Consider the following 14,690-nt stretch of genomic DNA (forward strand, 5'->3'; position numbering starts at 1 on the left):
ATAGCAATACAACAGGACATTATTAAAAACTGAGCCGGCCGGAGTGGGGTACAGGGTTAAAAAGTGCTGAAGTGTCGGAGGGATATGGGATTAAAATATAAGTGCAGTGTGCGGTGAGGGTGATCTTGACTCTACTAAAGTGCTTCTGGGCTTTGGTAGTGGAGTTCCTAATCTGAAAAGGCACGTTGGAACAGCCAGGTTTTCAGGTTCTTTCTGAAAACCGCCAAAGTAGGGGCCTGTCTGAGATCTTTCGGGAGGGCATTCCAGAGGCGGGGAGCCACCACAGAGAAGGCCCTGTGGCCCGCGTCCCCACCAAACGCGCCTGCGACGCGGGCGGGATCACGAGCAGGGCCTCTCCTGATGACCGGAGTGAACGTGTGGGTTCGTAGAGTGATGCGGTCACGTAGGTAGGGTGGTCCCAAACCGTTCAGGGCTTTGTAGGTAAGCACCTGCACCTTAAATTGGGCTCGGAAAATAAACAGCAGCCAGTGGAGCTCCTTAAACAGAAGGGTTGACCTCTCTCTGTAATGGGCCCCCGTTAACATCCTGGCTGCTGCCCGTTGGACCAATTGGAATTTCCGAGCCGTTTTCAAGGGCAGCCCCACGTAGAGCGCATTGCAGTAATCCAGTCTGGAGGTGACTAAGGCATGGACCACCCCAGTCAGATACAAAAGAAATAGAACTTGGAGAATGAATGATTACATTTTGAAAATCAAGTCATATAGGGGGGAAAATTAAAACGGGAATTATTAATTACTTAAAGGACAATGCTAAAGAAGGAATGAAGGGGGGAATAGTTTGGGAGGCTGGAAAAGCAGTAATTAGATGGTTAGTGATACAAGGAAACTCGATTTGGTTCAAAGAAAAAAATAAGGCCCAATTGGAGTTGTTGACAAAAATTAGGACAAAAGAATTAGAAATAGAAAAATGAAAAAAGGAACAAAGATGAGACTACAAGGAGAATTTAAAAAAACTGCACCAACAATATGAACAGCTAATTGCTAGTGAAATAGAAAGGAAAATTATGTTTAATAGATACTTTGACGTTTACTTGTCTTTTCTTATGGCAGAGGTTGATCGGATATACATTAGTCCAATGTCCAAAATGTAATCATCCATTGTTATAAATTCAATGTGCAGATTTGATAAATGTGGATTTAATATGATGTGTGGGAATGAATGGAAGGATGTATGAATGGAGTTAATAATTTTGTAAACACCAGTATAATATTAAGGCCTGCAATGACTTAACTACCTGCTTGCTGCTTTGTGATTAAACCTGTTAATGAGATCTGAAGAATAAAATCTGATAAGAACTGTGACAATTGTTCTTTAAAGTTAAGGAAATGTTTGCAATGGGGAAAAATGGGAGGAGGAAAGGAAGGAATAAAGAAAGGAAGGGACGAAGGTAGGAATGAAGGCAAGAAGGAAGAAAGGGGAAAAAGGAAGGGAGGGAGGGAGGGAGGAAAGAAGAAGGAAGGAAGGAAAAGAAAGGAAGGAAGGAAAAAAGGGAGGGAGGGAGGGAGGAGGGAAGGAAGGAAAAAATGGGAGGAGGAAAGGAAGGAATAAAGAAAGGAAGGGACGAAGGTAGGAATGAAGGAAAGAAGAAAGGGAAAAAAGAAAGAGAGGGAGGGAGGAAAGAAGAAGGAAGGAAGGAAAAAAGGAATGGAGGGAGGAGGGAAGGAAGGAAAAAATGGGAGGAGGGAAGGAAGGAATAAAAGGAAGGGACGAAGGTAGGAATGAAGGAAAGAAGGAAAAAAGGGGAAAAAGGGAGGGAGGAAAGAAGAAGGAAGGAAGGAAAAGAAGGAAGGAAAAGAAAGGAAGGAAGGAAAAAAGGAAGGGAGGGAGGAGGGAAGGGAGGAAAAAATGGGAGGAGGAAAGGAAGGAATAAAGAAAGGAAGGGACGAAGGTAGGAATGAAGGAAAGAAGGAAGAAATGGAAAAAGGGAGGGAGGGAGGGAGGGAGGAAAGAAGAAGGAAGGAAGGAAAAGGAAGGAAGGAAAAAAGGGAGGGAGGAGGGAAGGAAGGAAAAAATGGGAGGAGGAAAGGAAGGAATAAAGAAAGGAAGGGACGAAGGTAGGAAAGAAGGAAGAAAGGGGAAAAAGGGAGGGGGAGGAAAGAAGAAGGAAGGAAGGAAAAGGAAGGAAGGAAGGAAAAAAGGGAGGGAGGGAGGGAGGAGGGAAGGAAGGAAAAAATGGGAGGAGGAAAGGAAGGAATAAAGAAAGGAAGGGACGAAGGTAGGAATGAAGGAAAGAAGGAAGAAATGGAAAAAGGGAGGGAGGGAGGAAAGAAGAAGGAAGGAAAAGGAAGGAAGGAAGGAAAAAAGGGAGGGAGGGAGGAGGGAAGGAAGGAAAAAATGGGAGGAGGAAAGGAAGGAATAAAGAAAGGAAGGGACGAAGGTAGGAATGAAGGAAAGAAGGAAGAAAGGGGAAAAAGGGAGGGGGGAGGAAAGAAGAAGGAAGGAAGGAAAAGGAAGGAAGGAAGGAAGGAAAAAAGGAAGGGAGGGAGGGAGGAGGGAAGGAAGGAAAAAATGGGAGGAGGAAAGGAAGGAATAAAGAAAGGAAGGGACGAAGGTAGGAATGAAGGAAAGAAGAAAGGGAAAAAAGAAAGAGAGGGAGGGAGGAAAAGGAAGGAAGGAAGGAAAAAAGGGAGGGAGGAGGGAAGGAAGGAATAAAGAAAGGAAGGGACAAAGGTAGGAATGAAGGAAAGAAGGAAGAAAGGGGAAAAAGGGAGGGGGGAGGAAAGAAGAAGGAAGGAAGGAAAAGGAAGGAAGGAAGGAAGGAAAAAAGGGAAAGGGAGGAGGGAAGGAAGGAAAAAATGGGAGGAGGAAAGGAAGGAATAAAGAAAGGAAGGGACGAAGGTAGGAATGAAGGAAAGAAGAAAGGGAAAAAAGAAAGAGGGAGGGAGGAAAGAAGAAGGAAGGAAGGAAAAAAGGAATGGAGGGAGGAGGGAAGGAAGGAAAAAATGGGAGGAGGAAAGGAAGGAATAAAAGGAAGGGATGAAGGTAGGAATGAAGGAAAGAAGGAAGAAAGGGAAAAAAGGGAGGGAGGAAAGAAGAAGGAAGGAAGGAAAAGGAAGGAAGGAAAAAAGGAAGGGAGAGGGAGGAAAGGAAGGAATAAAGAAAGGAAAGGACGAAGGTAGGAATGAAGGAAAGAAGAAAGAAAGGGAAGGCGCTGAACAGACTGCGCTCTGGCACCACGAGATGCAGAGCCAACCTTCAGAAATGGGGCCACAAAGTGGAATCCACGACATGCGAGTGCGGAGAAGAGCAAACTACAGACCACCTGCTGCAATGCACCCTGAGCCCTGCCACATGCACAATGGAGGACCTCCTTGCAGCAACACCAGAGGCACTCCAAGGGACCAGATACTGGTCAAAGGACATTTAATCAACTACCAAACTCACACATTTTGTATTTTCTCTGTTTGTTTGCTTTATTCTGTTAGAAATGTAATATATTTGACTGGCTGCCCTGACACGAGAAATAAAAGTGTAATTTCTCCAGTGGTGTAGGGCGCAGACACCCCGTAATAATGCGGCATGTCTCATTAAGAGCCACATCCACAGTGTGGTGAGATGTGTTCCCCACTGGGCATGCATACTCAGCAGCAGAGTAGCATAGTGCAAGGTCAGATGTCTTCACTGTGTCTGGTTGTGATCCCCAGGTTGTGCCAGTCAGCTTTCGTATGATATTGTTTCTAGCACCCACTTTTTGCTGGATGTTCAGGCAGTGCTTCTTGTAGATCAGAGCACGGTCCAGAGTGACTCCCAGGTATTTGGGTGCGCTGCAATGCTCCAGTGGGATTCCTTCCCAGGTAATCCTCAGAGCTCGGGTTGCTTCTCTGTTCTTGAGATGAAAAGCACATGTCTGTGTTTTAGATGGGTTGGGGATCAGCTGGTTTTCCCTGTAATAGGCAGTAAGAGCACCTAGAGCTTCGGAGAGCTTCTGTTCTACCATCTCAAAACTCCCTGCTTGAGCAGTAATGGCACGATCATCAGCATAGATGAAGCTCTCTGTCCCTTCTGGCAGTGGCTGGTCATTCCCCACAGGAAGACCTCAGGAGTCTTGGAGGGAGGTCAGATAAAGAGACCCTGGTTGTGTATACATTTGGAGAATTTGGGTTGTTTTGGGTCTTAGGCCTCCTGAGGAGGGAGGGCCCCAGATGCCTTTCTCGGGGATTCCCAGCCTCCTCTCCTTTTGTAGTGATTTCAGTAGAGACCACATATAGCGGGGTCCGTACCTGGTAAGGTTCCACTAAATCAGATCGGCCAGGACACAGAACAGAATTATTCAGGTTTAAAAGCAAACAACAGAGGTTTATCACAATTTGGCCAAAATGGATGCAAGTCCCACGTTAACACTCAAAAATGTTCAAGCAAACTTTCACAAATGTTTATTCATTATGGAAAGTGAGGTGCTAAAACCCTTTCTGTGGCCCAAAGAGGCCTTGCCTATTTCAAATTTGGCACCTGGTGAGGCACCCGAGCTCTGAGGATTACCTGGGAAGGAATCCCACTAGAGCATTGCAGCGCACCCAAATACCTGGGAGTCACTCTGGACCGTGCTCTGACCTACAAGAAGCACTGCCTGAACATCAAGCAAAAAGTGGGTGCTAGGAACAATATCATACGAAAGCTGACTGGCACAACTTCTGACAAGTTGTGCATGCCTTGCTTTCCATGGGAATCATAAACCTCTGGACACATCTGGCAAGGCAAACAGTGAAAAATAGCCCTCCTGATAAATGTTATGTCTGTGTTTCACATACAAAAGGGATTACATTTCTAGGCTTGGGAGATCGCCAGAGGGATATTTACGCACGGTACAGAAATCTGACAAGTTGTGCAGGCCTAAAGGTTAATGGTAATTGGTTGTTTTGCTTGGGTTTTGCCTTCCTAAGAGACAGGATGGAGTTGGAGTGGGTGGTCTTTGGGGGCTCCTTCCAACCCCACCATTCTGTGATTGAGTTTTTGAAACTTATCTGAACACATCATTTCATGCATTGTGGTAAACTTGTTTTTCCCCAACTGCGCACCTGCGCATGAAATGCCAAAACAGATTTCAGGACGCTGTCAGACCCACGGGGCTCTTTATAATTATCCAAATCACAGTGATTTAGTTTTCCCTCGTCTTCGCCAAAACTCCATGGATTGCCATCCAGATCAACAGTTTAAAAATTACGGAATAGACCTGAATGCAAAACACGCTCGTTCCTTCATCTTGAATGACAAGGAGTTCCCTGGTTGCTTCCTCCGTCCTTGGCGTGTTTTCCGTTCCTTCGAGGAGGAACTCCATCCGAGGCCATCATGTTTCATCCACTCCTCCTGTGGCTTTCCCTGCTGATCTATGCATCCCAAGGAACCACCCCAGAATCCAGATGCCCACTGAATTTAAGGCAAGATGCCTTTGAAAGCTACAATTTCTTCAAGGCGGGAGACTACCTCCTGGGGGGCATCTTCCCTGAACTGACTGCAGTCCTCTTCCCGCAATCCTTCGCCTGGCCTCCGAGGATGTACCTTAAAGTGTAAGTCGTTCTGATATTAATATACAGGGGAGGCTCAAATGTCGCACTACCACTTAAGAATGGAACCACTTTTTTATACTTACTCATTGGAATAAGATTTCTTGTAAATGACAATAGAAACAGAATAGTTGGAAGAGACCTGGTGGGCCATCCAGTCCAACCCCATTCTGCCAAGGAGCAGGATAATCACAGTCAAAGTATCCCCAACAGATGTTCACCCAGCCTCTGTTGAAAAGCCTCCAAAGAAGTGTGTTGTTGTGGGGTTTTTTTGGTCTGTATGGCCATGGTCTAGAGGCATTTTCTCCTGACGTTTCGCCTGCATCTATGGCAAGCATCCTCAGAGGTAGTGATGTCTGTTGGGACTAGGACAAAGGGTTTATATATCTGTGGAATGACCAGGGTGAGACAAAGGACTCTTGTCTGCTGGAGCTAGGTGTGAATGTTTCAACTGACCACCTTGATTAGCATACAATGGGCTGACTGTGCCTGGAGCAAACTTTTGTTGAGAGGTGATTAGATGTCCTTGTTTGTTTCCTCTCTGTTGTTGTGCTGTTGCAATTTTAGAGGTTTGTTTTAATACTGGTAGCCAGATTTTGTTCATTTTCATGGTTTCCTCCTTTCTGGCTGGATGGCCATCTGTCAGGGGTGATTTGAATGCAATATTCCTGCTTCTTGGCAGGGGGTTGGACTGGATGGCCCATGAGGTCTCTTCCAACTCTTTGATTCTGTGATTCTATGATTCTATGTTGAAATTGTCCACATGCTTGTTGGCAGTATTAAAAAAAACTCTAAAATTGCAACAGCACAACAACAGAGAGGAAGCAGGCAGGGACATCTAATTACCTCTCAACAAAAGTTTGCCCCAGGCATAGTCAGGCCATTGTATGCTAATCAAGGTGGTCAGTTGAAACATTCACACCTAGCTCCAGCAGACAAGAGTCCTTTGTCTCACCCTGGTCATTCCACAGATATATAAACCCTTTTGCCTATTTCCAACAGACCTCACTCCCTCTGAGGATGCTTGCCATAGATGCACGCGAAACGTCAGGAGAGAATGCCTCTAGACCATGGCCATATAGCCCGAAAAAACCTACAACAACCCAGAAACAGAATAGTTGGAAGAGCCTTGGTGGGCCATCCAGTCCAACCCCATTCTGCCAAGGAGCAGGATAATCACAGTCAAAGTATCCCCAACAGATGTTCACCCAGCCTCTGTTGAAAAGCCTCCAAAGAAGTCTGTTGTTGTGGGGTTTTTTTGGTCTGTATGGCCATGGTCTAGAGGCATTCTCTCCTGACGTTTCGCCTGCATCTGTGGCAAGCATCCACAGAGGCAGTGAGGTCTGTTCGGATTAAGAAAAAGGGTTTATATATCTGTGGAATGACCAGGGTGGGACAAAGGACTCTTGTCTGCTGGAGCTAGGTGTGAATGTTTCAACTGACCACCTTGATTAGCATACAATGGGCTGACTGTGCCTGGAGCAAACTTTTGTTGAGAGGTGATTAGATGTCCTTGTTTGTTTCCTCTCTGTTGTTGTGCTGTTGCAATTTTAGAGGTTTGTTTTAATACTGGTAGCCAGATTTTGTTCATTTTCATGGTTTCCTCCTTTCTGGCTGGATGGCCATCTGTCAGGGGTGATTTGAATGCAATATTCCTGCTTCTTGGCAGAATGGGGTTGGACTGGATGGCCCATGAGGTCTCTTCCAACTCTTTGATTCTGTGATTCTATGATTCTATGTTGAAATTGTCCACATGCTTGTTGGCAGTATTAAAAAAACTCTAAAATTGCAACAGCACAACAGAGAGGAAGCAGGCAGGGACATCTAATTACCTCTCAACAAAAGTTTGCCCCAGGCATAGTCAGGCCATTGTATGCTAATCAAGGTAGTCAGTTGAAACATTCACACCTAGCTCCAGCAGACAAGAGTCCTTTGTCCCACCCTGGTCATTCCACAGATATATAAACCCTTTTTCCTAGTTCCAACAGACCTCACTCCCTCTGAGGATGCTTGCCATAGATGCAGGCGAAACGTCAGGAGAGAATGCCTCTAGACCATGGCCATATAGCCCGAAAAATCCTACAGCAACCCAGAAACAGAATAGTTGGAAGAGCCTTGGTGGGCCATCCAGTCCAACCCCATTCTGCCAAGGAGCAGGATAATCACATTCAAAATATCCCCAACAGATGTTCACCCAGCCTCTGTTGAAAAGCCTCCAAAGAAGTGGGTTGTTGTGGGGTTTTTTTGGTCTGTATGGCCATGGTCTAGAGGCATTTTCTCCTGACGTTTCGCCTGCATCTATGGCAAGCATCCACAGAGGCAGTGAGGTCTGTTCGGATTAAGAAAAAGGGTTTATATATCTGTGGAATGACCAGGGTGGGACAAAGGACTCTTGTCTGCTGGAGCTAGGTGTGAATGTTTCAACTGACCACCTTGATTAGCATACAATGGGCTGACTGTGCCTGGAGCAAACTTTTGTTGAGAGGTGATTAGATGTCCTTGTTTGTTTCCTCTCTGTTGTTGTGCTGTTGCAATTTTAGAGGTTTGTTTTAATACTGGTAGCCAGATTTTGTTCATTTTCATGGTTTCCTCCTTTCTGGCTGGATGGCCATCTGTCAGGGGTGATTTGAATGCAATATTCCTGCTTCTTGGCAGAATGGGGTTGGACTGGATGGCCCATGAGGTCTCTTCCAACTCTTTGATTCTGTGATTCTATGATTCTATGTTGAAATTGTCCACATGCTTGTTGGCAGTATTAAAAACTCTAAAATTGCAACAGCACAACAACAGAGAGGAAGCAGGCAGGGACATCTAATTACCTCTCAACAAAAGTTTGCCCCAGGCACAGTCAGGCCATTATATGCTAATCAAAGTGGTCAGTTGAAACATTCACACCTAGCTCCAGCAGACGAGTCCTTTGTCCCACCCTGGTCATTCCACAGATACATAAACCCTTTTTCCTACTTCCAACAGACCTCACTCCCTCTGAGGATGCTTGCCATAGATGCAGGCGAAATGTCAGGAGAGAATGCCTCTAGTCTAGACCATGGCCATATAGCCCGAAAAAACCTATAACCCAGAAACAGAATAGTTGGAAGAGCCTTGGTGGGCCATCCAGTCCAACCCCATTCTGCCAAGGCTATAGGGCCATGTTCTAGAGGCATTTCTCCTGATGTTTTGCCTGCATCTATGGCAAGCATCCTCAGAGGTAGTGAGATCTGTTGGAACTAGGAAAAAGGGTTTATATATCTGTGGAATGGCTGGGGTGGGGCAAAGAGCTCTTCTCTGCTAGAGCTAGGTGTGAATGTTTCAACTGACCACCTTCAACAAAAGATTTTCCCAGGCTCAGGCAGGCCTTCAAATGCTAATGAAGGTGATCAGTTGAAACATTCACACCTAGCTCCAGCAGGGAAGAGCTCCTTGCCCCACCCTGGTCTTTCTACAGATATATAAACCCATATTCCTAATTCCAACAGACCTCACTACATCTGAGGATGCTTGCCATAGATGCAGGTGAAACGTCAGGAGAAATGCCTCTAGAACATGGCCATATAGACCGAAAAAACCCACAAGAACCTAGTGATTCCAGCCATGAAAGCCTTCGACAATACATTGTTTCTTTTGTTTTTAAGGTACTCATTATGCACAGAGCATTTATATATATATACTTTGAGATAATAGCATTTTGTACGTATGAAGAGCTTGGTCACAGAAGCATTTAAACTCTTGAGTCAAAGCATCACTGTCTTCTTTCTCCAAACGTGTTTCTCAGTAGGACGCAAACGATCCGTTTACAAAATAAAATTCTACAATTTTGGTTCGAGCTAAATTTTGGGCCATGCTCAATTTCTCATAACAAATATCCAAGGGTTGAGCGTTAAGTCTTTTGGGAACTTGGAGCTTCAGGAATTTTTGAGACGGCAGCACCATCTCGTGGGCAGATCTGGTTATTTCCATCCATTGCACCATGCAATATTTTAGAGGGAAGCTCATAGAATATATACAAATAAGGGAGTTTCTATCCTCATTTTGATCAAACTGTCAAGGATTTGCTTTGATTTAGAACTGAATAATCAGATTACAGGCTAAGATAATTCCGGGCCTCTCCGGATGATCTTAGATTACGAGGTGGGACGTATGGGTGGATGCATTCGGACAAGTAAGCTGGGACAGAACCGTATAGAGCACTTTGAATTGGGCTCGGAGATGGACTGGCAGCCAGTGGAGCTGGCATTGCACCTTGGTCTCCATACAGATGTCCTCAAACACTTTCTGCTTCATTTAGAAGAATGCTGCACTTAGGAGCTCGGGCGGTGTTGTATTTCAGTGTCAATGTTGACTTTTGTGGAGCAGTGGCTGCCAAGGGAGCGGAAATGGTCAACATTCCTGTGGATGCAGCCTGGAATTGCATTGGACTTTAACTGCTGCATCACACTCTTCACTCATGTTCAGCTTGTGATCTACCAAAACTCCTAGGTCAGTGGTTCTCAGATGTTTTTGGCCTTCAACTCCCAGAAATCCTAACAGCTGGTAAACTGGCTGGGATTTCTGGGAGTGGTAGGCCAAAAACATCTGGGGACCCCAGGTTGAGAACCACTGGGAGCTTTCACACTGACATTGACAATGAAACACATCTGTTTTGTTTTGAAGGAAGGGAAGTATGAACACCCACCATCTGACCTTCTTCTTTGCCATGGAGGAGGTCGGCCAAGACCCCCTGCTTTTCCCCAACGTGACCCTGGGCTACAACATTTACGAGAACTATTTCCACCCCAGGGTCACCTACGACGCCATGCTGGACTTGCTCTCCCCTGGGCAGAGGAACATCCCCAACTACCGATGCGGGGGGCAGAAGGAACCGCTGGCCGTTCTAGAAGGGGCCAACTCCGAAATCTCTGCCCATATTTCAAATACTCTGAGCATCTACAAGATCCCACAGGTATGGAATTGGGAAAGGGGGTGGCGCTGCAGGTTATATTCATATTGATTGAAAGCTCTCTTTTATCTATTGCGGGTACAACCTTTTTTTGGAATTGAATAGAAAGGGCTTTTCATAACACATTCCATCATATACAGTTGACTTTTGCATTGTGATGAATTTCGAAATGGTAATAATTATATTCAGTATAACCTCCATATCCATGGGACTGGTTTTTGCAGTTTCATGTATTCACATCTGATAAAAATAAAAATGGATGGGTGGATGGATGGAGAAATGAATGGAGGATGGTTGGGTGGATAGACGGGTAAATGGATGGAAGGGAAAATGGAGGGATGGGTGGATTTAGAAATGGAAGGATGGAGGAATGGATGGAGGTACAGATGGATAGATTTAGAAATGGATGGGTGGATGGAGAAATGAATGGAGGATGGTTGGATGGATAGATGGGATGGAAGGGAAAATGGAGGGATGGACGGATTTATAAACAGATGGATGGATGGATGGAGGTACAGATGGATAGATTTAGAAATGGATGGGTGGATGGAGAAATGAATGGAGGATGGTTGGATGGATAGATGGGATGGAAGGGAAAATGGAGGGATGGACGGATTTATAAACAGATGGATGGATGGATGGAGGTACAGATGGATAGATTTAGAAATGGATGGGTGGATGGAGAAATGAATGGAGGATGGTTGGTTGGATAGATGGGATGGAAGGGAAAATGGAGGGATGGACGGATTTATAAACAGATGGATGGATGGATGGAGGTACAGATGGATAGATTTAGAAATGGATGGGTGGATGGAGAAATGAATGGAGGATGGTTGGATGGATAGATGGGATGGAAGGGAAAATGGAGGGATGGACGGATTTATAAACAGATGGATGGATGGATGGAGGTACAGATGGATAGATTTAGAAATGGATGGGTGGATGGAGAAATGAATGGAGGATGGTTGGATGGATAGATGGGATGGAAGGGAAAATGGAGGGATGGACGGATTTATAAACAGATGGATGGATGGATGGAGGTACAGATGGATAGATTTAGAAATGGATGGGTGGATGGAGAAATGAATGGAGGATGGTTGGATGGATAGATGGGATGGAAGGGAAAATGGAGGGATGGACGGATTTATAAACAGATGGATGGATGGATGGAGGTACAGATGGATAGATTTAGAAATGGATGGGTGGATGGAGAAATGAATGGAGGATGGTTGGATGGATAGATGGGATGGAAGGGAAAATGGAGGGATGGACGGATTTATAAACAGATGGATGGATGGATGGAGGTACAGATGGATAGATTTAGAAATGGATGGGTGGATGGAGAAATGAATGGAGGATGGTTGGTTGGATAGATGGGATGGAAGGGAAAATGGAGGGATGGACGGATTTATAAACAGATGGATGGATGGATGGAGGTACAGATGGATAGATTTAGAAATGGATGGGTGGATGGAGAAATGAATGGAGGATGGTTGGTTGGATAGATGGGATGGAAGGGAAAATGGAGGGATGGACGGATTTATAAACAGATGGATGGATGGATGGAGGTACAGATGGATAGATTTAGAAATGGATGGGTGGATGGAGAAATGAATGGAGGATGGTTGGATGGATAGATGGGATGGAAGGGAAAATGGAGGGATGGACGGATTTATAAACAGATGGATGGATGGATGGAGGTACAGATGGATAGATTTAGAAATGGATGGGTGGATGGAGAAATGAATGGAGGATGGTTGGATGGATAGATGGGATGGAAGGGAAAATGGAGGGATGGACGGATTTATAAACAGATGGATGGATGGATGGAGGTACAGATGGATAGATTTAGAAATGGATGGGTGGATGGAGAAATGAATGGAGGATGGTTGGATGGATAGATGGGATGGAAGGGAAAATGGAGGGATGGACGGATTTATAAACAGATGGATGGATGGATGGAGGTACAGATGGATAGATTTAGAAATGGATGGGTGGATGGAGAAATGAATGGAGGATGGTTGGTTGGATAGATGGGATGGAAGGGAAAATGGAGGGATGGACGGATTTATAAACAGATGGATGGATGGATGGAGGTACAGATGGATAGATTTAGAAATGGATGGGTGGATGGAGAAATGAATGGAGGATGGTTGGTTGGATAGATGGGATGGAAGGGAAAATGGAGGGATGGACGGATTTATAAACAGATGGATGGATGGATGGAGGTACAGATGGATAGATTTAGAAATGGATGGGTGGATGGAGAAATGAATGGAGGATGGTTGGATGGATAGATGGGATGGAAGGGAAAATGGAGGGATGGACGGATTTATAAACAGATGGATGGATGGATGGAGGTACAGATGGATAGATTTAGAAATGGATGGGTGGATGGAGAAATGAATGGAGGATGGTTGGATGGATAGATGGGATGGAAGGGAAAATGGAGGGATGGACGGATTTATAAACAGATGGATGGATGGATGGAGGTACAGATGGATAGATTTAGAAATGGATGGGTGGATGGAGAAATGAATGGAGGATGGTTGGATGGATAGATGGGATGGAAGGGAAAATGGAGGGATGGACGGATTTATAAACAGATGGATGGATGGATGGAGGTACAGATGGATAGATTTAGAAATGGATGGGTGGATGGAGAAATGAATGGAGGATGGTTGGTTGGATAGATGGGATGGAAGGGAAAATGGAGGGATGGACGGATTTATAAACAGATGGATGGATGGATGGAGGTACAGATGGATAGATTTAGAAATGGATGGGTGGATGGAGAAATGAATGGAGGATGGTTGGTTGGATAGATGGGATGGAAGGGAAAATGGAGGGATGGACGGATTTATAAACAGATGGATGGATGGATGGAGGTACAGATGGATAGATTTAGAAATGGATGGGTGGATGGAGAAATGAATGGAGGATGGTTGGATGGATAGATGGGATGGAAGGGAAAATGGAGGGATGGACGGATTTATAAACAGATGGATGGATGGATGGAGGTACAGATGGATAGATTTAGAAATGGATGGGTGGATGGAGAAATGAATGGAGGATGGTTGGATGGATAGATGGGATGGAAGGGAAAATGGAGGGATGGACGGATTTATAAACAGATGGATGGATGGATGGAGGTACAGATGGATAGATTTAGAAATGGATGGGTGGATGGAGAAATGAATGGAGGATGGTTGGTTGGATAGACGGGTAAATGGATGGAAGAGAAAATGGAGAGAGGGTGGATTTATAAATGGATGGTTGGATGGATGGATGGAGGAATGGATGGAGGTACAGATGGATGGATGTAGAAATGGATGGGTGGATGGAGGATGGTTGGGTGGATAGACGGGTAAATGGATGGAAGAGAAAATGGAGAGAGGGTGGATTTATAAATGGATGGTTGGATGGATGGATGGAGGAATGGATGGAGGTACAGATGGATGGATGTAGAAATGGATGGGTGGATGGAGGATGGTTGGGTGGATAGATGGGTAAATGGATGGAAGGGAAAATGGAGGCGTGGGTGGATTTATAAATGGATGGACGGATGAATGAATGGAGGAATGGATGGATTTAGAAATGGATGGGTGGATGGAGAAATGAATGAGCATGGTTGGGTGGATAGATGGGTAAATGGATGGAAGGGAAAATGGAGGGATGGGTGGATTTAGAAATGGATGGATGGAGGAATGGATGGAGGTACAGATGGATGGATTTAGAAATGGATGGGTGGATGGAGAAATGAATGGAGGATGGTTGGATGGATAGATGGGTAAATGGATGGAGGAGGAAATGGAGGGATTATTATTAAATTATTGTTATTAAACTTTATTTGTACCCCGCTAGCATCTCCCGAAGGACTCGATGCGGCTTACAAAGGCCAAGGCCTCAACACACAATATAACAATACAGAACCAAAGCAAATTAAAACAATTCAGCAATATAAACAACAAACAATAGACGATAACAAGGACATAATAAAATTGGGCCGGGCCAAAGTAATGGGTACAGGATTAAAAGTGCTGGTGTGAACAGGTGGTATACAAGGCATTATAGGGCAAGTGCAGTGTGCGGTGTACCGCAGTCTTAATTCTAGTAAAGTGCTTAAAGGACTTGGTGATAGGGATTTCCTAGTCTGGGAAGGCACATCGGAACAGCCAGGTCTTCAAATTCTTTCTGAAGACTGCCAATGTAGGGGCCTGTCTAAGATCTTT

At 45.0% G+C, this 14,690-nt stretch overlaps 1 pseudogene; it reads right to left on the bottom strand.

Annotated features, from left to right (window-relative positions):
* Positions 1 to 10,527: 10,527 nt before the first annotated feature.
* LOC137096467 (guanine nucleotide exchange factor subunit RIC1-like) lies at positions 10,528 to 11,684 on the bottom strand (annotated as a pseudogene).
* Positions 11,685 to 14,690: the final 3,006 nt, after the last annotated feature.

Source organism: Anolis sagrei, chromosome 2 (assembly GCF_037176765.1).
Source record: "Anolis sagrei isolate rAnoSag1 chromosome 2, rAnoSag1.mat, whole genome shotgun sequence".
NCBI classification, from domain to species: Eukaryota; Metazoa; Chordata; class Lepidosauria; order Squamata; family Dactyloidae; genus Anolis; species Anolis sagrei.